At 48.5% G+C, this 23,354-nt stretch overlaps 1 protein-coding gene across 1 annotated transcript in view; it reads left to right on the forward strand.

Moving 5' to 3' along the window:
- fam163aa (family with sequence similarity 163 member Aa) overlaps positions 1 to 23,354 on the forward strand; it is a 650,732-nt gene that overhangs the window by 287,671 nt on the left and 339,707 nt on the right. The window lies entirely within an intron of this gene.

The raw sequence follows: 23,354 nt of genomic DNA on the forward strand, positions 1-23,354 counted from the left end.
GAGTTTATTCAATCGCTCCTCATAGCTTATGCCCTCCATACCAGGCAACATTCTGGTAAATCTCTTCTGCACCCTCTCTAAAGCTTCCACATCCTTCTGGTAGTGTGGCGACCAGAATTGAACTCAGATACAGAGAATCTGACGCAGAGACACTGACACGCACAGACACTGATACACAGACACAGAGACACTGACACACAGACACAGAGACACTGATACGCACAGAGACACTGACACACAGTCACAGAGAAACTGACGCAGAGACACTGTCAAACAGATACAAAGACACTGGCACACATACACAGAGAAACTGACACACAGACACAGAGAAACTGACCACAGACACAGGGACACTGACACACTGACACACAGACACAGAGACACTGACACGCACAGACACTGACACACAGACACAGAGACACCGACACACAGACACAGAGACACTGATACGCACAGATACACTGACACACAGATACAGAGAATCTGACGCAGAGACACTGACACGCACAGACACTGATACACAGACACAGAGACACTGACACACAGACACAGAGAAACTGACGCAGGGACACTGTCAAACAGATACAAAGACACTGACACACAGGCACAGAGAAACTGACACACAGACACAGAGAAACTGACCACAGACACAGGGACACTGACACACTGACACACAGACACAGAGACACTGACTGGGCGTGATTCTCCCAAAAGGGAACAAAGTCCCCAAGCGAATGCCTTTAGCTGTGTGTTTCCCGGCGATCGCAGTGCCAAGAAACACATGGCTGTTCAACGCGACTTGCTTTGAATGAGGTGCTGGAACAGGGAACGCACAACCGAGGCCGCACATAGCCCTGTTTTGTACAATGGGAGCTCCACTCGCCGGAACTCCCCAATGTAGCGAGAGACGGGGCAACATTTTTAAAATGGCATCCCAATCTCCAAGGCCTGAAAGCCCGAACGCAATATGGGAGGGTCACCATCTGGTTCCCGTTTGTGGGGACCAATTGGAAACGTCGCTCACCCACGGTCTCTGAGGTGAAAGGGTTGAATCCCAAAGTCTCAGGTACCTGTGGAATCTGCACCTTAGAGTGAGGCTTACTGCTTAGTTCTAATCTGCAGATTGGCTAAAAGGTGATCCCGCCCATTATGGGCATGACTAACTTTGCAATGTCTCGTGAGATTGTGTTAATCTCATGAGGCGTGGTGAGCCAGGTAGATCCCGGGAGCGGGGACTCCTGGTATTCACCGGCCACGCTGCACCGCGGCGATCTGCTTGCCGTCATAGCGTGGCCGGAGGATCACGTCCACAAAGATACAGACACAGAGTTATTGTCATAGAAACACTGAGGTAGAGGCACTGGCACAGAGACACTGAGGTAGAGATATAGGCACAGACATAATGACACAGAGACACAGAGACACTGACACAGACATCGACACAATGACATTGACACTGATACAGAGTCACCGGACCAGAGACACAGGATGCCTGCACACGACACTCTATATGCATGTTCACATGCATGATCATACCATATATACACATACACACATAATCAGAGACACCACACAGATCCACAGGACACACAAGATGTACGTACACATGTAACTGCAAATGGACACATTGGATATGCACACTCACACATGTAGACAGCACGGTAGCATAGTGGTTAGCACAGTTGCTTCACAGCTCCAGGGTCCCAGGTTCCATTCCCGGCTTGGGTCACTGTCTGTGCGGAGTCTGCACATCCTCCCCGTGTTTGCGTGGGTTTCCTCTGGGTGCTCCGGTTTCCTCCCACAGTCCAAAGATGGGCAGGTTAGGTGGATTGACCATGCTAAATTGCCCTTAGTGTCCAAAATTGCCCTTAGTGTTGGGTAGGGTTACTGGGTTATGGGGATAGGGTGGTGTGGGCTTGGGTAGGGTGCTCTTTCCAAGAGCCAGTGCAGACTCGATGGGCTGAGTGGCCGCCTTCTGCACTGTAAATTCTATGAAAAGACCACCCCACACAGGCCAAGCCCCAATCCTATTCCTACAACCCCATGCTAAGGAGCAATTTAGCATGGCCAATCCACTAACTTGCATATCTTTGGACTGTGGGAGGAAAACAGAGCACCCAGAGTAGACATGAGAAGAATGTGCAAACTCCACACACTCAGTCACCCGAGATCGGAATCGACCCTGGGTCCCTGGTGCTGTGAGGCAGCAGTGCTAACCACTGTGACTCCATGCCACCCATTCAGTGAAGAATGAATGCAAAAGCACCAGATAGATTCATCCACAATCAAGGAAATAGCTCAACCTCCCCTGTTTATATCTGAAATGCCTGGGGGACCAGTGGATAAGCTCCTTGAATGGGCCTGAAGGGATCTGACAACGCCCTGACACTCTTGAGTGTCTGTAACTTCCACCTACTCTTTCCGAGGAAGACGAGCAGCACATTTACAAACCATCGACTTGCATCTCCAATGAAGCAGCATTTTCTGAACCGTCATTAACTGTGTGTAGATCTCCTAACCGAGAAGTTTTAGGAATTCAATTGTAGAAGCTTTCAGGGATACTTCAGGCATTTTGATATTATTGAATTCGACATCAAGCCAAGCTGCACAAATTAAAATCATGCTGTGGCAGCTTTGTGTCTACTGCTGGCAATATTGTCCCAATGGACAGTGCTGCAATTAGAAACAGCTTAGTCCATTGTGAACAATTCCAGACACTCAGTCTTGCTGTCGTTTCACACTGAAATGACACCACCTGATGAAATGCACAGTGCAGAAATTAATTCAGCAGGAACAGATGGTGTGGGACAGCAGACAGAGACATTATCCCAAATTGCTTTAAGCCTAGAACTGATGGCAGACCTTGGACACCGCCAGATTTCACCCCCTTTCTATCAGATTCTGTAATGGAGTCAGATTTCAAACTAAATCCCTCACGTTTGACTAAACACAAAATAATTCATAATACTGGCTAATGCATTCTCACAATTCCAAAACATATTAATGAGAATGAAGACGAGGGACAGAGAGACACGAGGAACAGACAGGAGGCTAGGGACAGACAGGTGGTGAGGGACAGACAGGAGGTGAAGGACAGAGGGATACTCAGTTTCTGAGGGTAAGTGTTGACGCCAACGCAGAATTGGTGGACTTTCATGACAGCAAAACTGGACCGATTCTACTACTGCTAAGAGGCTAGCACCAGCGCCACATGGAACACAATCGATTCCAATGGGAAACGGTGCCGGATTCGCCGGTTTCGCGATTGACTCTCAGGAGGCTGACAAGCTGCAGCCGCATATACACACTTCACCCCCCACACACACCATCCCAGCCAATTATCATGAGCATATTTACATGTGATATCATGAGGCTATACACATATATATATGTACACACACAAGACCAGCAAGCATAGTGTGTACAAATAGTCCAAATCTACAAATTGAGTCAATCAGGTTTTCTTCTAACTCTAGTTGATCTTCTCAAAGTTTGACCTTGCTGTTCAGAACTTGTACATTCAATGTTTTCCATGACATTCTCATGCTCAGGAACTGCTGAACTATCTGACACTGCAGCTTGCATTGATTCTGATCTTGATTTGTCATCCATCATCTTGTGAAAGGTTTTCAAGAGCGCGCGATGATTTCTTCTTAAAACCAATCCATCCTCTGTCTTTACATTGTAGGAACGAGGTGTTACTTCTTTAAGTACAAAGGCTTTTTTTGGCCAATTGCCTAAATCTTCTACTCACACAATGTCATCACTACTCAGAGGTAGTAAAGTTTGAGACACTCTATCATATAACTGGTTTTGTTTCTCTCAATGTTTTGCATTTCCTGCAGGACCACTGCATCCTCCTCCTTCTTTGCCAAGTATGGAAGTGTGGTATGCAACCTTCTATTCATGAATAACTCTGCTGACGATCTGCCATGTGACAATGGTGATGCTCTGTAACTCAATAGTGCGAGATATGGATCAGACTGGCTGTCCATTGCTTTTCTCAACAATTGCTTAACAATATGTACACCTTTTCGGCTTTTCCATTGGCTTGAGGGTACAATGGACTCAACATGACGTGATTGAAATCATACTTGACTGCAAAGTGTTGCTACTCTTTACAGTTAAAATAAGGACTGTTGTCACTGACGACGACTTGCGGAATTCCGTGTCCAGCAAACATTGACTTGGTATGCAGTAACACACTGCCTGCCATTATGCTTGACAGTAGAGGCATTTCGAAATAGTTTGTAAAGAAGCCTATGATCATTAAGTAATCTTTCCCTCGTAGGTGAAAGAGATCAATAGCTACTTTCTGCCATGGTGCCGTAGGTAAATCAGATATTTGCATAGGTTCTCTTGTTTCCTTCCAACGATGCATCTGGCGTGTGTCACAACAACTGACCATCCTTTCAATATCCTGGATTATACCTAGCCAGTAAACAGAGCCACGAGCTCTCCGATTATACTTCTCAATCCCAAGATGTCCTTTGTGTATCCTCTTTAGTACAATCTTGTGAAGAGATTGAGGTATGACTATAGTGTTCAAACAAAGTACCACAGCATTAATGATACTGAATTCAGATCTTATATTGTTGAATGCCATACATTCACCTCTGGGCCAGTGTGAGTTGATGTTCTTCATAACCTTTTGAAGAGTTTGATCCTTCCTGGTCTCTTCTTGGATCTCACGTAGTTTCGCATCTGATACTGGAAATAGTGTGGAAATAAAATTGACATGCAGATCTACATCCTCAGTAATCTCACCACCAATACTTTGCATTGGCGCACTCAATAATGCATCTGCTAAGAACAAATATTTGCCTGGCGTGTAAATGAGATTGAAATCATAGGGTTGTAACTTCATCATCAACCGCTGAATGCACGGAGACATCTGGTTGAGATTTTGTTTTGATGATGTTAACTAAAGGACAATGATCTGTCTCTACTGTGAAAGTTGGAAGCCCATAGACGTAGTCACGGAATTGCTCCAAGCCTACAACTGAACCCTGGCATTCTTTTTCGATTTGAGCATAGTTCTGCTCTGTTGTTGTCATGGACCGTGATGCATACGCAACTGGTTTCCAATCGTCATGCTCGAGTTGCAGAAGAACTGCTCCTAGAACATCTTTGAAAGTGTCTGTTGACACTTTAATCTGCTTAGATGGGTCAAAAAATGTGAGAACCGACATGGTGGTTGATGAAGTCTTGAGCTTCTTCCTCTCTTGCTCATGTTGCTCAGTCCAAGTGAGATCCATTGACTTGTGCAGGAGGTCACGTAGATGTGTTTTTTTTCTGCTGACATGTTTGGAATGAATTTCCCTACAAAATTGATCATACCCCTCACTCTTAAGGTGGCTTTCTTGTCGTGTGGTTTTGGCATGTTGAGAAATGCTTGGACTTTGGCCTTGTCAGGTTCAATGCCATGCAATGAGAGCTTGTCACGTAGGAATGTGACTTTAGTTACCCCAAATTGGCAGTTTTGCTCGTTGAGCTTCAGCCTATTTCTCCTGACGCTCATTAGAACTTCAAGCAACCTCATATTGTCCTTTTCTATGGTTGAGCCCCAAATGGTGATGTCATCCACATACACCTTCAATGACTTTGATTCTGTGCTCCATGGCACTGTGAAAAATTTCTGATGCTGAAATTATGCCGAACGGCATTCTCAGAAAGCAATACCGTCCAAATGGCGTATTGAAAGTGCAGTATTTTGTACTTTGTTCCTCTAGCTTCAGTTGCCAGAAACCCTGAGATGCGTCACGTTTCGTAAAGAATTCCTCACGCTTTGGTATTTGGCAATATTCTCTTGAAATATTCTTGTTATGATCTTTAGGATCCATGCATATGCGAATATCACCATTCTTTTTCTTTACACAAACCATGGAGTTTACCCAGTCGGTAGGTTCTTTGATTTTTTCTGATTACTTTTAATTTTGTCATTCTGTCTAGCTCTTTTTTGAGGTGATCCCAAAAAGGCGCAGGTTCTCTTTGAGTTGTATCTTGTAGGTGAATGGTAGTGTACCAAACCTGTGAGCAAATCACTTAATTTGCTGATAATGTTCTCAAAATCATTGGAGTGGTGATCCAATCCATTGTGGATGCTGTATATCAACTGCACTAGACCTAATGCTTCACAGGACTGATCAGCTAATAATGAATTTAAGCCCTCAGATACAATATTGAATGGGATGGAGTAAACTGTGTTCTTCACCACCACACTCAGGTCACAAGCACCATAACATTTAATACTTGAACCATTATAATCTCTCAGACATATTTGGTGATTTCTTCCAATCGGTTGAATTTTTAGATTTTTTAAATCAGTCATACTGATTAAATTGGTTTTGGCACCAGTGTCGAACTTCAATCGGACCACTGTACCGTTCACTTCAAGTGGTAGCAGCCATTTATACTCATCAACCTCATTTATTTTAAATGGAGTATCAGTTTGCATTTTTTTAAGTGCTGGAGAATTATTTGATGTCTCCAAAAAATGATTCTTCTGTATTATCACTTCAACAAACAATGATGTTTCATTGCTGGAGACTGTGGGCTGAATTCTCTGCCGTCGGGATTCTCCATTTTGCCGGCAGCCCGGGGGTTTCCGGATGGCATGGGGCTGCCCCACAATGGGAAACCCCATTGACCACTGGCGAAACAGAGAAACCCGACGGTGTGTCGTACTGTGGGGCGGAGAAACCCGCCCTGTGTCTTCCACTGTACAGATCGACCTGGGGTTGATCTTAGAGTAACAATTCTGAGCAAAGTGTTTTTTTCCTTTGCATCTGGAACAAAACTTGCCAAATGTTGGACACTGCTTAATTTGTGCCTTTGACCACATCTTTTACACAGAAATACTTTGTCCTGATCTTTAACCTGTTTGTTGGTGTGTGAGGAGCTGCAGGAATGTTCCCGCCTTTTTTTTTAAGTTTCCCACCTTTTTGGAAAAAGGGCAGCAACCGGAGTTTTCTCCTCCAAGAAGACGCCGCCATTATTGAGAAACATTTCAGAATGGTGTGGTGCTAGCTCGTGAGCCTGACAAATCTTAATTGTTTGTTTCAAAGACAGCTCTGATTCCCTCAGCAACCGTTCCCTCAGCTTATTTTCATTCACACCAAACACAGTCTGCTTTCGAATAATGGAAGATTCCACCGCAGAAGCAGTACAGGGTTTAGCTTTTAACTTTAAAGCAATGATGAACTGATCTATAGACTCTCCTGTCTTCTGTAAATGTGATCTGAACACATAGCGTTCACAAATTTCATTCTTTCATTCAGACTTCATTAAAATTTTTACCACCTTCATCGTTTGCAAATTTAAATGTATTAAACACAGCAACTGCTTCTGACCCTGTCGCAGTTAGGAGCTTCGCTATCTTATGTGAATCTGATTTACCTTCTAAATTTACTGTAATAAGAAACAAATTAAATTGTTGTTTAAAAACTTGCCAGTTGCTGTCCACATTACCATGAAAGCTGAGACTCTTTGTTGGCTTCAAGGACTCCATGTTGCTAATTTTTCGCAGTCTGCAAAATCTTCAAATCTCTGTGGCAGGCTGATAGATTTTTCTCAGTGTTTAATACCTCCAACCCTGGTACCATGTAATGTTCTTGTCGGGTGGCCTTATTTATTACAAGAACACTTGTAGTTAAAGCTATAAACGATCTATTAACTTTAACTGTGTGTAAACTAAATACAAGAGAACAGATGAAAAAACAGTGTGATCATGCACAAGCAGCCTCTGTCTTCCTCGAGCCAGTCTGAGGAGTCAGCTGACTTTAAAATTCACTTATATACTAGTGAGACTCCCAGTGGTCAGTCAGTGAATTACAACACAACCATGATATCACTACAAAAGAGACAGGAGGCGAGGGACAGACAGACAGGAGGCGAGGGACAGAAAGACAGTAGGTGAGGGACAGAGAGAAAATGAAATGAAAATCGCTTATTGTCACAAGTAGGCTTCAAATGAAGTTACTGTGAAAAGCCCCTAGTCGCCACATTCCGGCGCCTGTTCGGGGAGGCTGGTACGGGAACAGGAGGCGTACAGAGACAGGAGGCGAGGGACAGAGAGAGACAGGATGTGAGGGATAGACAGACAGGATGTCAGGGACAGACAGACAGAAGGAGAGGGACAGGCAGGAGGCGAGTGACAGACAGGAGGCGAGAGACAGAAAAGACAGCCAAGGGACCGTGAGACAGGAGGACAGACAAATAGAGGGTCAAAGACAGTTGGGCAGGACATCAGCGACTGATATCATCAGACAGCAGGCAAGCATTGCTCCCTGCCCTTCATACTGCCTCAGAATGGGACAATGTTGGGACTGAGGTAACAATCACACTCACCATGGAGTCAAAACCTCCGTCCTCACATTGTCATCTCACTGCGATAGCTCAGTTGAAATGTACATAGTCAATGAGTAGAGAAGGCAGTTTTCCTGAGTTAGGGACGTGGCAGGTGAAGCTTTACTCTGCATCTGGAATCCCAACAAGTCATTTAACCTTGTGACAGAGGCAGATGGATCCAAAGACTTGAGCAGAAATGTCATAAACTAGCAGCGGGAGCTGCAGGTTTATCCAATCCCGTTTGGTAAACCAGTAATTATTGGAATGATATTTTGGGGATCTGTTATTGTCCTGTGGATCAAGCAGCCATCCACAGTGCCAGCAGGAAGTTGGATTTTTTGAGCACAGTGCTATTGATTAGTAAGCTGGGTGGGCTGTGGTATAAATTCTAACTGCGCTGACGAGCACTGCAAAAACAGATCATTCCCAGTTACCAAGTAGGGGTCATTTGAGGGAGAGATACAGAACGTCAAATCTAATCTAGGCAATTTGCTCTGAATCCAACCAGGCAGCTAACCCTCAGAGGGAAGCAACAGGTGGGAACAGATAATTGCATTTAAACAGAGAGATTAATTCCCAAAGGCAAATATTGTCTACATTAACAATAAGTTGCATTTATATAGAAACTGAAAGGAGGAGTGGGACTTAAAGAGTGGGAGAGATTCAGGGGAACAATTCAAGAGTTCAGTGTTTAGACAGCTGAAAGCGTGACCAACAATGGTGCAGTGATGGAGATCGAGGGGACACCAGATTTGAAGGAGCACAGATATTTTGGAAGGTTAAGGGACTGAGGTAGGTTATGAAAACACTGAAGGTGCGAGAAGGTGAAGGGATTGGAAAGCGAGAGTGAGAATGTTCAGATTGAAGGGTTGCTCCTCCGGGAGTCAGTGTGGGTTAGCGAGCACACTTTGGGTGAGGGGTGACCAGGAAACGGCACCAGTTAGGATGGGGGAGTGTGCTGCTACGGTACTCTGGACTAGAGGGCAGTCAATTCAAGCCCCACTTGCCCCAGTATTACAACAGAAGTGAATTAATCAGCAATTCTCATAAAAATATCCCAAGCCTTTGGCCCATGGCTACTCAATAATTATAGTCACCAGGTTTGTAAATGTGAACACGATTACTTTTTGTTTATTTATACCAAAAACTATTCTAAAATATGCAGTTGACTGGATGGCAATAGGCTAACACCTGCTACTCATTTTAACCCTCCACACACACACAAGACAGACAAATATAATAGGGTGGAAAGAGGTAAAAAAATAAAGAGGCTGAAGCTCAAAAGATAAGGGGCGGGATTGTCCAGTCTCTGATGTCGAAATCGTGTTCGGCGATCTGCCGGAGAATACCATTTGCGCTGATATCGGTTTTGCGATGCGCCGCCCCCTCCAAAACAGCATACTTGCAGACTCACCTGAGGCCCTCCCCCGATGCTTTGCCCCTGATGGGCCGCGTTCCTGACGGTGTGGGTCACTCATGCAATTTATTTTTGTGAACCCGGCATGGCGGCTGCGGACTGAGTCCATCGCTGCCACAGTCGGGTGGGAGCCTTCTCCTGGGGAGGGGGGGGGGGGGGGGGGGGGACCCATAAAACGACAGTGATAGACAATCTGTCGCATGCAGCCCAGGGTGTGGATAGATGATGGCCTCAGTGGTCAGGTCACCTGGCCATGGCAGTCGGTATGAGTACCCGCATGTGATGCAGGGTGGAGGTTCGGCTGTCCTCCGGGAAGTGGGGGGAGTGTAGGGTTTCGGGTGTGTGGGACGGGGTTAGTGGCACACTGCTGCCTACTGAATCTGGCCGCCCTGAGGAGGTCGTACAGTTTTTTCCAGCACTGCTCGCCCGTCTGGACGGTGTTGCTGGTGGCGCTTAAGGCCTCTGCCACCTGCGCCCAGACACAATGAACGGCGGCAGCTGTCAGCCTCCTTCCCAGGCTGAGGTACAGGGTCATCCGCCGCTCCTCCACCACATCCAACAGGGTCTCTAGCTCGCCATCTGTGAATCTCAGGGCTGCTCTGCTCGCTGCCATCTTGTTGGCTGGGATGGTGCGTGTGGGGGCTGAATTGTTTATATGCGGCTGCAGCTTGTCAGCCTTTAGGTATCAATTGCAAAACTGGCAAATCCTGGGACTATGTGACTATCAACACACACAAAGGTCCGTACAAATACAACCAGCTTCCATTTAGCATGCCCTTGGCATGTGCTATATTTCAGTGCATGATAGAGGGCATCCTGCGCAGCTTGCCGCATGTTGCCATCTATCTCAATCACTTGGGTCATGGAGGAGGAACATCTGCAGAACCTCGAGGCGGTTCTACAGAGTTTCTCCAAGTATGACTCCCGCCTGCGCAGGGAGAAACGCGACTTTAAAGCCAAGGAGATTGTGTATTTGGGCTCACGGGTCGATCACTGAGGGCTATACCCAGTAGCAGATAAAGTTCAGGTGATTAAGATGGCCCCGGCACCACGAGACTCCATGGACCTCCATTCATTTTTAGGTCTCATCAATTATTACAGGCGGTTCATTCCAAACCTGGCTGCCGCTTCATTTGCCGCTGAAGAAGTGCTATCTCTGGGTTTGGGATGTGGCGCAGGCGCCCACCTTTAAGGAGGTAAAGCACTGCTCATCCTCATCGAAATTGCTGACTCATTTCAACTCGTCCAAACTGCTGCATGTGATATCTCGCCATTACAGGAGCGGTCCTACCCCATCGTATGGATGGCGGTCGTCACTATCCAATCGTGTTTGCTTCCCGGACACTGACGGCTGCTGAGGAGAACTATGCGCATATTGAGAAGGAGGGCCTGGCTGTGGTCTTTGACATCAAATGTTTTCATCAATACGCCTACGGTCGACATTTTGTCATCATAACTGACAATAAGTCGCTACTTGGTCTTCTTCGTGAGGGCAAGGTGGTCCCACTGATAGCATCTGCACTGATCCAGTGCTGGGCTTTACTGTTACCCACAGGTGAGAATTCTTTGAACACAAATTGCGAATGCAGACACGTTGAGTCATCTTCCCCTGCCGGTGGAGGATGCTGACCGACACACGATAGACAAAGTCATTGCGGTCCTCAACATTATGGACTCCTTGCCTGTGACTACTTCTTGTGTCCACGAGTGGAGGCAGACTGACCTTGTACTGGCTAAGGTGCATCAGCTAGAGTTGTACGGTGGGCGGTGGCAACAGCTTCCAGGAGAGTTGACCCATCAATCGGGTTCTGTGTCTTACCAGGTTTGTGTTCATGGGCAGCTTATGTGGCGGCACCTGGATCATATCCTCTCCCAGTGGTCTCTTCTTCGTCGGGTACCGCAGAAGAGCTCTTCCCCGAGCCTCCAGTTCCACTGCCAGTAAGGCCTGCTGCTGCAACACCTTCATTGTCCCGTGAAGCAGACATGCCTGATGTCCTGTCCTAAGACTCCGACATAGAGACGCAAACATCTGGGATCTACGGCATTGTGGTTCCGCCCCCCTTGGCCGATAATCAGCCCAGGAGGTCTAGGCCGTAAATGTTGTCCGCCATCAAGGTTAACACCGGACGATCCTACTCCTCTGCTCAACATCGACCTTCTGGAGCCAAAATGTCTTTGTCACCTGACTGCTGTAAGTGCTGTACTTGTTTCCTCTTCTTCTTCATCAACAATTTTTGAAACTTCGTTGTCTTCTCCTCATCATCGTCCTTCGAGGGGGGAGGAATGTAATAACCAGCGCGGGCCATAAGGGGCGTGATTCTCCGATTCCCCCGCCGGGTCGAAGAATCCCCGGGGGGGGGCGGTGTGAATCCCGCCCCGCCGCTCCGGCACCGGCTGCCATATATTCCGGCGCCGGTTTTCTGGCGGGGACGGGGATCAGGCCCCGCCGGTTGGGGGCCATTGGCAGTGGCCCCCCCCCCCCCGGCAATTCTCCGGGCCGCGATGGGCTGAGCGGCCGTCAGTTTCTAGCCAGTCCCACACGGCGGGACCTGGCTGGTAGGCCGGCTTGTGCGGTCCTCGGGAGAGTGCGGGGGGATCCGGCCCAGTGGGGGCCCCACGCTGGCCTGGCCCGCGATCGGGGCCCACTGATCTGCGGGCGGGCCTGTGCCGTGGGGGCACTCCTTCCTTCTGTGCCGGCCTCTGTAGGGCTCCGCCATGGCCGACGTGGAGAAGACACCCCCCCTGTGCATGCGCAGGATCATGCCGGCCAGTCTGCGCATGCGCAGAACCACACCGGCGGTTCTGTGCATGTGTTAACTCGCGCCGACCCTTCGCCGCCGGTTGGTGCCACGCCAACCCCTCCGGCGCCGGCATAGCCCCCGGAAGTGCGGGGGATTCCGCAGCTTCAGGTCAGCCCAACGCCGGAGTTGTTCGCACCGCTTTTTACGCCGGCGCCGTGCCATCGCGGGGATTCGGGAGAATCCCGCCCACGGTGTGGGGATGATTGTTTTCCTCTTGCTCCTCGAGGAGAACGAGCTCCCCCTCTAGGGGTGGGGTAGCATACCGTACTTGTATAAAAGGTGAGCCAGTATGGAACCGACCGACGGGAGAGAGAGTACCCGGTGAAGCTCTACCGGTACCTATGTGTATAATTGTAAAATAAATCTTGTTCATTTTTGCCTACTTAGGATTCCTCGAGCCTTATTACAGCCACACGTTCTCAACCTTGACCCTGAGACTAAATAACTACCAGTAGCTCTCTCTCAAAAAAGGAGGGAGCAGCCTTGGGGATTATGGTGACTTTCAACAAAGTGAGAACTCACACCCAGAAAGGAAGGGTCAGAGTTCAGGTGGGACTAGAAACTCTCAGTCAAAAAGTGCTGAGGAATGGAGTCTTCCTTAATTGATCGACTGATACTGTACATTTTGTAACCACTGGTTACCCAGGGTGGAAGAGTTTCTCTTCCTATTGACCATTATAATATGTGCAGGATTCATTCCTGCCCCACTCCAACAGCAACATTAAACTGTTTATTTTGACAGTGTGAAAGGGATTTAAAATGGAACACCGTAACCATGGCATTGGACTATGACAGGAAATGGCCTGTCTTTAAATGGACAGGAAGTAGAATGTGGACACAGTGGGGCTGCTGGGGGATTGAGCTGCTTTAGGGTCTCTAACAGAGGCGGGGAGGGCTCAGCGTTGGAGTATTCTTGTGAGGTCAGTAACAGAGTAAATACAGTAAGGCTCCACAAGGCCTCTGGATAATGGAGGGGGTCCAGAAATATCATTATTAAATGGAAAACTGGATAGGTTCTAAAAACACCCTTTATAAAAAAATTAATATCACCCTGATAAACGAACAGAAAATCACCTCAGAAAATCAATGCAAGTAAGTATCTGTTTATTATTCATCCACTCAGCAGGTTTTGCCCCGTGTTATCTCCTTCCAGGTCAAGGGTCTTCCCACACCTGGGGCTGGATTCTCTGATTGCCCACCCCAAAATCACGTTTGGCGGTCAGCTGGAGAATCGAAGTTTACGACAGAATTGGGGCGGTGCCGTTTTTGCGATGCTCCGCTCCCTCCAAAGCAGCATACTCGGAGAGTACGCCGCACCACGTATCGACAGCCTCAGGCCCGTCCCCCCGATGCCGCGCCCCCCAACCGGCCGAGTTTCCGACGGCATGGATCACTCATGGTTTCACCCGTCGTGAACTCGCCACCACAGTCGGGGAGGACCGATCCGCGGGCAAGAGGGGACATTATTCAGAGCTGGGGTCACTGGGGGGTGGTCGGGGGCACGTGAGCCGGCCAAAGAGGGGACACTATTTCACAGGCCAGGTCCGCGAGCGGCCTCCGCCATGTAGCATGGTGCGGCCACTGTAGGCTATACTGCCTGCATGCAAGCCTCCAGCAAAACGGGGAATCGGTAGCCCTTTTGCGCCATTTTGACGAGCGAAAACACCACCGTTCCCACCCTGGCGTGAGGACATAGCCCCAGAATCGGAGAATCCAGCCCCTCTTTCCTCATGCTCCTTCACTATTCCCTCCCTATTCCCATGCTCTCCCACCTCCATTTCAGGTCGGCCTCTCCTCCATTCCTCATCTCCCCATTCCCTCTCTCCCAACTCCATTCCAGCTCTCCCTCTCCTCCGTTCCTCATCTTCCCATTCCCTCTCTCCCAACTCCATTCCACCTCTCCCTCTCCTTCATTCCTCATCTTCCCATTCCCTCTCTCCCAACTCCATTCCACCTCTTCCTCTCCTTCATTCCTCATCTCCCAATTCCCTCTCTCCCACATCCATTCTACCTCTCCCTCTCCTCCATTCTTCATATTTCTCCTCCATTGACTTTTCCTCTGCTCCACTCTCCCCTCCCTTTCCTCCATTTCCTCTCTCCCTCTCTACTCCATCGGCCTTTCCTCATTTCTCCCTCTCCTCTATTCCCCCCTCACTCTCCTCCATTCCCCACTCTCTCCCTTCTCCATTCATAGGAACGTAGGATCAGGAGTAGGCCATTCAGCCTCTCAAGCCTGTCCCGCCATTTAATGAGATCATGGCTGATCTGTAACCTAACTCCATATACCTGCCTTTGACCCATATCTCTTAATATCTTTGCTTCACAAAAAACTATCTATCTCATATTTCCCTCTCTTTCCTCCATTCCCCCTGCTCCATCTCCCTCTCCTTCATTCTCTCTCACTTTCCTTCATTCCTCCTTACTCTCCTCCATTCCCTTCACCCTCATCTCCATTTCCCCTCTCCATCCTCCATTCCCCCACCCCCTCTTCTCCATTCCCCTCTCAATCTCTTCCACTCTCCTTCACCCTCTCCCCCATTCCCCTCATCCTCGCCTCCTTTCCCCTGCTCCTTCTCCTCCATTCCCCTCTCCCTTTCCTCCACTCCCTTGCCTCCATTCCCCTCTCCCTTTCCTCCACCCCCTTTCCTCCAACACTCACCCCCTCTCTTCCCTCCCCTCTCTTCCTGCCTCCTCTTTACCCTCTGCCCTCCCCTACCTTTTCTTCCCCCTCTCCTCCATCTCTCTCTCACCCCACTTCCCCTCAACATCCCTCGGTGCGGCCTGGTTTTCTGCTTCCTCATGCTGATATCGAGGGAGTGCTGGGGGAAGCTGTCTCTGGATCAGACCTCACGCTGGGTGAGGGGCAAAATGTCAGAGGAAGCTTCATCCTTGATCAACACGAGAGAGAAAAAACCCGAATCCCTCCCACCCTCCCCCCAGACAGAGTGAGGAATTCATGAGGAATCAGTGGAGATGACACAGAGGTTCAATCAGGTTCAAGAAATGTTGGAAATATTGGAAAAAATATTTTAAAAGACGAAAGGATTGAGCAGAGGGCTGGGGGCTCATTCCTCGCTGGTGTATTTATGCACCTGATGACAGTGTATTTCACACCTACCTCAACAGATTCAGAAGACACACAGGTGTAATTTTAAATTAAATGCAGGTTTGTTGTGATGCAGAGATCCAGATGTCTGCCATTAATCTGGCCAATTTAGAGAGAAAAGGATAAACGGATAGGAAACGGTTTGGCATCTTGAAATACTTTTGATATGAGGCAGAGAAAGCGTGGCTGATGATTACATTAAAATATTGCAAGATGGATTGTCTGTTGCCCCTTTGATTTTTTAAATCACTTTTACATGTCCCTGTGTGATAAACAAACACATGGGAGGGGATTTTCCACTCCGCGTTTCGTCAGGCGGATTTGGCGATGGGAGTGGAAAATCCGGCGGGAGGGTGATATCGTGTTTTACACTAATAATAATAATAATCTTTATTGTCACAAGTAGGCTTACATTAACACTGCATTGAAGTTACTGTGAAAATCCCCTAGTTGCCACATTCCGGCGCCTGTTCGGGTACACTGAGGGAGCATTCAGAATGTCCAATTCACCTAACAAGTGCTTCTTTCGGGATTTGTGGGAGGAAACCGGAGCACCTGGAGGAAACCCACGCAGACACAGGGAGAACTTGCAGACTCCACACAGACAGTGACCCAAGCCAGCAATCGAACCTGGGACCCTGGCGCTGTGGGCAACATTGCTAACCACTGTGCTACCATACCGTGCCTAACGTAAAGGTGTGACATGACGACACACACCACCGCCTCCCACCCGACCAGTTACAGGAAACCCAATATTCAATGCTGGAAAGCCAATTACAATTAATTTACATCTAATTATCGGGCCCCGTAAATACTTGAGCGTGTAGTGAACCCACAGCTTGATAATGCCCTCCCCCCCCCATTACATAATCCATTCACGTCAGTGTCAAGTTACGCCCATGTGAATTATGACACCTCTCCCAAGGCGTGCACCTGGCAGGCAGAACCGGCCAGAGGAGTTCTGGTGAATGCATCGTTCACAGAGGAAGAGGGTCATGCCCAGGCACTGAGATGGCAGAGCCCAGGGTGGGGTGTTCAGGGGTGGTATTCCGGTTGAGGTCCTATTTTTAATTTTTTCTATCAGGGCACCTTTTAAAAACGGTGTCCGATCTTTTAAGTGCTATGTTGCTGGCCGGGTGGGTTCAATCAGAGTCCGCCCCTCCCACACCACATCGTGGGACCTGACCCTTCACTGTTTTTTGACTATCATCCAAACGATATGATGGAGAAAGCTGCTTTGGGGCCAACGGCCTCTACACCGTTTTCCCGCCTACTGAGTCGCTCTACCGAAAATTCCATCCCAAATGCATGTTATAAACGATGGGCTTGCAAGGCAATCCCAATGTTTGCACATCAGCCAGGAAATGACCATCTCCTACAAGAGAGGATCTAACCACCATCCCTTGACGTTCAATGGCATTACCATCGCTGAATCCCCCACAATCAACATCCTAGGAGTTACCATTGATCAGAAACTGAACTGGACTAGCCATATTAATACTGTGGCTACCAGGGCAGGTCAAAGACTAGGAATCCTCCGGTGAGTAACTCAGCTCCTGACCCCCTAAAACCTGTTCACCATTTACAAGGCACAAGTCAGGAGTGTAATGGAATACTCTCCACTTGCCTGGATGAGAGCAGCTCCAACAACACTCAAGAAGCTTGACACCATCCAGGACAAAGCAGCCCGCTTGATTGGCACCCCATCCACAAACACTCTACCACCGATGAACAGTGGCAGCCGTGTGTACCATCTACAAGATGTACTGCAGGAACTCACCAAGCTTCCTGAGACAATACGTTCTAAACCCATGACCACTACCATCTAGAAGGACAAGAGTCGCAGATACCTGGGATCCTCAACAACTGGAGGTTCCCCTCCAAATCACTCACCACCCTGACTTGGAATATATCGCCATTCCTTCACTATCGCTGGGACAACATCCTGGAACACGCTTCCTAACAGCAAAGTGGATGTACCTACACGCCAAGAACTGTCGTGGTTCAAGATGGCAACTCACCACGACCTTCTGAAGGGCAACTAGGGATGGGCAGTGAATGATGACCTAACCAGCAACGCCCACATCCAGTAAATGAACTTTAAAAAGTATTTATCGTGAAATCACATTTAGTTCAAATATTTGTTGCTGAAGGAGAAAGAGAGAGAACTCGCATTTATATAGCACCTTTCATAATCTCAGCAAGATCCAAAGTGCTTTTGCTCAGTGTTGTAATGTACCAGTAGAGAAGTTTCTCTTTCTCTCGCTGTCTGTGGTGGAGTTCCTCTGGTTAGCGTGTGCAGCAGAATAGACTGCAGCATTCCTGTGAAAGCAATCATTGCAGAGAACAAACAGAACATTTCTTTCTTCTCATCTCTGGAGGAACTCTCCTCTTTCTCAAGCAAATTCTACTGCAGTCCCTCGGTACTTTGTTCCTTCAGTCCTCTGTTCCCTCAGTACTCTGCATCCTCAGTACTTCCACGCCCTCAGTACTCCACACCCTCAGTACTCCGCACTCTCAATACTCTGCACCCTCAGTACCTCCACACCCTCAGTACCTCCGCACCCTCAGTACTCCACACCCTCAGTACTCCACACCCTCAGTACTCCGCACTCTCAGTACTCTGCACCCTCAGTACCTCCACACCCTCAGTACTCTGCACACTCAGTACTCCGCATTCTCAGTACTCTGCACCCTCAATCCCTCCACACCCTCAGTACCTCCACACCCTGAGTACTCTGCACCCTCAGTACTCTGCACGCCCAGTACTCCGCACGCCCAGTACTCCGCACCCTCAGTATTCCGCACCCTCAGTACTCCGCACCCTCAGTACTCCGCACCCTCAGTACTCCGCACCCTCAGTACTCCGCAACACCCTCAGTACTCCGCAACACCCTCAGTACTCCGCACCCTCAGTACTCCGCACTCTCAGTACTCCGCACCCTCAGTACCTCCACACCCTCAGTACCTCCACACCCTCAGTACTCCGCACCCTCAGTACTCCGCACCCTCAGTACTCCGCACCCTCAGTACTCCGCACCCTCAGTACCTCCACACCCTCAGTACCTCCACACCCTCAGTACCTCCGCACCCTCAGTACCTCCGCACCCTCAGTACTCCACACCCTCAGTACCCCCACACCCTCAGTACTCCACACCCTCAGTACTCCGCACCCTCAGTACCTCCGCACCCTCAGTACGTCCACACACTCAGTATTCTGCACCCTCAGTACCCCGCACCTTCAGTACTCCACACCCTCAGTCCCTCCACACCCTCAGTCCCTCCACACCCTCAGTACCTCCACACCCTCAGTACCTCCACACCCTCAGTACCTCCACACCCACAGTACTCCGCACCCTCAGTACTCCGCACCCTCAGTACCTCCACACCTTCAGTCCCTCCACACCCTCAGTTCCTCCACACCCTCAGTACTCTGCACCCTCAGTACCCCACACACTCGGTACCTCCACACGCTCAGTCCCTCCACACCCTCAGTAATCTGCACCCTCAGTACCTCCACACACTCAGTACTCCACACACTCAGTACTCCACACCCTCAGTACCTCCACACCCTCAGTACTCCACACCCTCAGTACCTCCACACCCTCAGTACCTCCACACTCTCAGTACTCCACACCCTCAGTACTCCACACCCTCAGTACCTCCACACCCTCAGTACCTCCACACTCTCAGTACTCCACACCCTCAGTACTCCACACCCTCAGTACCCCGCATCCTCAGTACTCCACACCCTCAGTACCCCACACCCTCAGTACTCTGCACTCTCAATATTCTGCATCTTCAGTACTCCACACCCTCAGTACCCGCAGCCTCAGTACTCCACACCCTCAGTACCCGCATCCTCAGTACTCCACACCCTCAGTACCCCGCATCCTCAGTACTCCACACCCTCAGTACCCCACACCCTCAGTACTCTGCACTCTCAATATTCTGCATCTTCAGTACTCCACACCCTCAGTACCCGCATCCTCAGTACTCCACACCCTCAGTACCCCGCATCCTCAGTACTCCACACCCTCAGTACTCTGCATCCTCAGTACTCCGCACCCTCAATATTAATGTATTTGTTGCTTTTCCTAGCACATGGCTTGTTCCCTAGGAGTGGGATTACAATTATGGACATGTGGGTTTTTAAACACAAAACAATGTTTATTCCATGAACTCAACTTAACATCTTAAATAAACATTGAATCTCTTAACACCCCTTACTTCAAAGATAACTCCAAAAATATTGCAACAGTAAATAATTCCTCAAAATGTTCCTTCAACCTTCCAAGATACTTAACACCTTTAAACAGAATCACATCAGGTTAAAGGCTTTACAATTATGAGTTTAAATCACCCAAATGATCCAGAGATAGTCTTTCATGGCAGAGACCCAGCTCACTGCAAACACAGACACTCCCAAGCTCTTTTCAAACTGCAAAACTGAACTGCAAAATGGCTGACCTGACCTCAGCTCCACCCACTCTCTGACATCATTGTTTTCTTAAAGGTACATTGCTTAAACATCCATGTCTTAAAGGTACTCTCACATGACGTCTGCATCCTCAGTACTCTGCATCCGCAGTACTCCACAGACTTAGTACTCTGCATCCTCAATACTCTGCACCCTCAGTACTCTGCATCCTCAGTACTCTACATCCTCAGTACTCTGCATCCTCAGTACTCTGCATCCTCAGTACTCTGCATCCTCAGTACTCTGCACCCTCAGTACTCTGCATCTTCAGTACTCCACAACCTCAGTACCCTGCATCCTCAGTACGCCACACCCTCAGTACCTCCACACCCTCAGTACTCCACATGCTCAGTACTCTGCACCCTCAGTACCTCCACACCCTTAATACCTCCACACCATCAGTACTCCACACCCTCAGTACTCTGTGTAGTGAGCTGTACATCTGTATATACATCTGCGCATACACCAGGGACTGCAGACAGATGTAACAGCCACAGCACCACTAGAGGGCATCAGAGATGGGTACAAAGGGTCCAGCCCAAGGTAGGATTCGCCTCTTTCAGTAGCACAGGGCTAGTGAGCAGCAGCACAGAGAGACAGCTCAGCATAGGCAGCTTACCTTAGCTTCACTGGTCATACCTCTTGACTGTATTATATCTAGTTAAGCTCTGGAAACAGAACAAACCTACTGAATAAAGTATTTGTGTTAGCTGGAAGTCTACAATCTTTATTCAGACTTAGAGAATAACATATGATACCAGGAGTGATTTCAGAAAGCTAGCGAGACACCAGCAAGAGAAGAAAAACGTAAACCGGATATTCGACTGTGGAAGACTTCGCAGAAAATGGATCCTCGATGACTAACTGATTCGATGGAACTTGTTGGAACTCCATGGCAGCAGGAAACAACCGGTAATTTAAGTTATAACTGGAAAATGTTTGAACAGCTGTTCCAAATATTTATTACAGCTAATGAATTAAGCACTCCCTCTGACGCAACAAAAATAGCCCTACTACTCTCAACAGGAGGGCATGAAGCTAGAGACATGTATAATTGCTTTAATTACTTAGAAGGTGAAGACAACACCAAGTAGACGGTTGTTGCTAACCTTTGGTTGGCTCTTAAATGTTGCTCGTTGTGTCTTTACTTAATTTGCTCTGTTTTATAACCTTTGCTCTAGAGTCGCCAGGTATCTTTATGATACTACCACGAGGTTCAAGTTCAAGTGCTGATCAATAACTCAATACACCAGTTAGTAAAATTCAAATCAAAACACATTTATTATACACAGTCAATCACTACTCATGTATAAAACTCTACTTACTAGACTATCTCTAACACTAAGAGGTCTATACTTAGCTTTGGGACTGGCCCACCAGGTCAGGGGAACAAATGGCCTTTCGTTCGATTCTGAGTCTGCAGGCTTCAAAGCTGTTATAGACTGGTAGCTAGGAGCGCCTATCTCGTAGCGTGCGTTGACTGGAGACTTATTTGGTTGGTGCAGCTACTAGGTAGGTCACGGTCAAGGGTTGTTTCAAGCTGCTGAGAGGCCCTGCCAAGAAGAATGAATCGAACTTGGGGATTCTATTTTATAGTCCCCAGGGGCTTCACGCCCTTTTGGGCGGACCCCGTACCTGGTTCCAAGTGATTGGACAAAGTTCCGATCACTTGGATCGATTTCTCTAATACTGGAGCTGTCCCCTGATCGCTGGGCGGTTCCTAAGTGTCCGTTGGCCTTCCTTTGTCTTGGCTCCTGCTGGCGCCGAGGAATCTGGCTTGGCCTTGTTTACCTTAACTGTTTCCAATTGTTCCCGGGGATCGCTCATCAATATGTAAATGGTTGTTAGTTTCGGTGCTGTCTGGGTTCCTGCAAGTTCTGATTACAGGAAACTTTGCACCTGCTTGTTTTTCCTGCGTTTGACTGAATTTCCCTGCATTCTTAGCGGATCTCCATTTTAAAGTCAGGAAGTGGCCAACCCAGGTGGCTACACGGTATACTCATAAAATTTGCTACGCTAGTCGGCAGGGGGGGGGTGGGGGGAAGCCCCCAAACCGGCTGATTACGTGGAATGTGAGGGGCCGAAATGGGCCGGTTAAGAGGGCCCGAGTGTTCGCGCACTTAAAGGGACTGAAGGCAGACGTGATCATGCCTCAGGAGACACATCTGAAGGTGGCGGATCAGGTCAGGTTAAGAAAGGGATGGGTAGAACAGGTATTCCATTCGGGGCTGGATGCGAAGAATAGAGGGGTGGCAATACTGGTGGGGAAGCGGGTGTCATTTGAGGCCAAGAACATAATAGTGGACAATGGAGGTCGATACGTGATGGTGAACGGTAGGTTGCAGAGGACGTGGGTGGTATTGGTAAATGTATACGCCCCGAACTGGGACGATGCCGGATTCATGAAGCGCATGTTGGGGCGCATTCCGGACCTGGAGGTAGGAAGCTTGATAATGGGAGGGGATTTCAACACGGTGTTGGACGACTTCCGGTGACGGCGGGCGGGAGGCGGGCGCACAATTGAGGGCTCCCGTTCGGGAACGGTATTTTCGGGGCTTTAAGCCCGGTCCCAGGGTCCACGGAGGCGGCAGAAGCAGGGAGAAGGCATAGAGGAGGCATAGTGAAGACACAGGAGGAAAAAAAACCCAAAGAAAAATGTCGAGGGTGAGCAAGAAAACGGCTGAAAAAAAAACAGCTGAAGGTCCGTCGGGGAGTGGAAAGGTCACCGCGGGGTCACCAAGGAATATGGAGGCTGGAGCACCAGGGAAGGCCGCACTGCTTACGGCTGAAGAAATAACTAAGGTGATGGCTGCGGAATTTGAAAAGCAGTTGGCGCAGATCGCGAAATGCATGGAGACGGTGAGGAAGGAGATGAGGGAGGTTTTGAGTGTGCTGGTGGAGGAGGCGGTTTCCCCGGTGAGGACGGAGGTGTGTAAGACTAAGGGTGACTACGGGTAATCCCTGATTCCTTTTTGTCATTTGTTTATGTAAACATGCGGGTTGAGGTTTGGGGGTTGGTGGGTAGATGGGATCGTTGTCATTATGGGGACTGACATATCTTACTGATTATTGTTTATTGTTGATGGATGTAAATGTGGGAGAAAATGTGAAAAAGGAGGAAAATTTAAAAAATATATTTTAAACAAAACACGGTGTTGGACCCAGCACTGGATCGCTCCAGATCTAGGACCAGAAAGAGGC

The sequence above is a fragment of the Scyliorhinus torazame genome, chromosome 7, assembly GCF_047496885.1.
Source record: "Scyliorhinus torazame isolate Kashiwa2021f chromosome 7, sScyTor2.1, whole genome shotgun sequence".
Classification (NCBI taxonomy): Eukaryota; Metazoa; Chordata; class Chondrichthyes; order Carcharhiniformes; family Scyliorhinidae; genus Scyliorhinus; species Scyliorhinus torazame.